General features: G+C 44.1%; 1 protein-coding gene across 1 annotated transcript in view; it reads right to left on the bottom strand.

Moving 5' to 3' along the window:
- Positions 1–250: 250 nt before the first annotated feature.
- GLP1R (glucagon like peptide 1 receptor) overlaps positions 251–1876 on the bottom strand; it is a 37773-nt gene continuing 36147 nt past the window's right edge. The window contains exon 15 of the transcript XR_002779094.1: positions 251–1871. The gene's annotated coding sequence lies outside the window, so the exon portion shown is untranslated. The remainder of the gene's footprint in view (positions 1872–1876) is intronic.

Raw genomic sequence — 1876 nt, 5'->3', positions numbered from 1 at the left:
CTAGAAGCACCTCACTCTCAGCTGCATCCCTAAATTGGTCACAGTTGAGAGAAGGGCATTCCCAGCATGGCTAGCAGGGTGACCTCTTACTGAGGCAGCAGGGGGAGGAGTGTGGGGAAGCTCATTGTGGGGATGGAAGGGTGAGGGGGTATTGAGGGGTAGAATGAAGTTGGATGCATCATGGGGGAAATCACCACTGCTGGATGAGATGTTGAAAATCTGGCTAAAATGGACAAATGTTCCCCTCTGATAGATTTAGATACAGAAGTCCAAGAGACTTTGAAGAGTTAATGGGAAAACAATTATTCTTATCTGCTTCCTGCCATTCTGTAGCCATTGAAAGAGCAGAAGTAATTATAGATACACTGTAAAGGGTTTGAAATTATACTGCTTAACAATGCTTTCTGATATGGGCCTCCTCACGGGGCCAGAGAGCTGTTTTGTGACAGCAGGTAACAGTGTAGGGGCATGATGATGTTGTTCGTAGAAGTTTCTTAAACTGAGGCATTTTGTTTCCCCAGAAAATTCACTCCAGAGAAAAGAAAAAAAGTTAGAGTTTATACTAATTTAGTTTCTGTTGAATATTTAGCATGTCGTTCACATAGTTGTCTTAGCAGAGTAAGCTGACATTTTATTTGAGGGTTTTTGTAGTTTGCTTCGTAGGAGCCAAAAGCAGGGTCAGCACTGTAGATTAGAATCAATTCAGTGGAGGGAAAATAAACCTTTGCAATATATTTTGCCTTCTCTGAGCACGTAGCAGGCATTAGCAATAATGGGAGCCCTGTCTGTGCATGGAGAGGAAGCATCTATCTCCCAGGCTCGCACCCATTCTTGCCCTGGGTTCTGTGGTCCCACAACCTTCACAGTGGGTGGGATGATTCTGGATTCATCATCTCCTAACTTTATGCTGCTATGCACAGGACATACACACGCACAGTGTTCTTTCCTTATGGAAAAGACAGGAGAGGGAATGGAGATGGAAGTTGCTGAAACATGGCTCACACCAATGAGGTGAGCAAGCCTTTCTGAGCCTGGATGCGAACTGGCTCTACCTGCTCTTGGTGGTGGCTGTGCCATCTTTGTTAAGCTAAAATTTCCCAGTTGACTGGTCTTCTCCAACTTCACGCAGTACTACAGAACAAAGGAGAGGTTCAAGACCCTTTAAAAGGTTCTTTTAGTCCACTCTGTGTGGCTCCCAGTACTTCTCCAACAAGCACGGATGCACAGAAAAACATTAAGACAAATCATTAAAAGAGCCCTGGATTTGCTGTCTAATATGACTCACTTGCTGTTTCTATGCATATATATGCTTATTACGCACTTGAGACAGAATATAGCACACTTTACTCCTCCTCTTGCCAATATAAATCATCAAGGAGATAGTACCTTCACCATACATTTGCCGCTGTTTACTATTTAGTGGAAACTCCAGATATACTGCTGAATTTTACTCAGAGTATCTTGTGTGGCCATTTATAGTTTTCACCTATCCTTCCCAGAGGCCTTACTGGACTGGGAGGCAGGAGTTGGCCTGGGTTCTAGCCCATCTCAGCCACCATCCAGCACTGTGACCTTGGGCAAGTCACCTCTTCAAGCCTCACTCCTCACTTCTGTAGATCAGAGCAGGAGGGATCTCCCCGGTCTTGAGTCTCCAAGAACTCCACTGATGTAGTTTTCAGCAAAAATTGGGTTGAGGCAATTGAAAATCATGCCCACAACTTGGAAAGTTGCTTTAAAGGGAAGGCAACTTTTCAACATGTGGTTTTTTTTTAGTTCTGTGATTTAGTTCTGTGATTTAGCTCCTCCAAAGATTGAAATGATTTAAGCCCCTAAAACATCTGAGGGAGCTGGCCAGAGTGCTGAACTCAGACCTTGC

This window comes from Pteropus vampyrus, unplaced genomic scaffold, assembly GCF_000151845.1.
Source record: "Pteropus vampyrus isolate Shadow unplaced genomic scaffold, Pvam_2.0 Scaffold18, whole genome shotgun sequence".
In the NCBI taxonomy this organism is placed as follows: Eukaryota; Metazoa; Chordata; class Mammalia; order Chiroptera; family Pteropodidae; genus Pteropus; species Pteropus vampyrus.
This window is presented reverse-complemented; position numbering and strand designations above follow the sequence as displayed.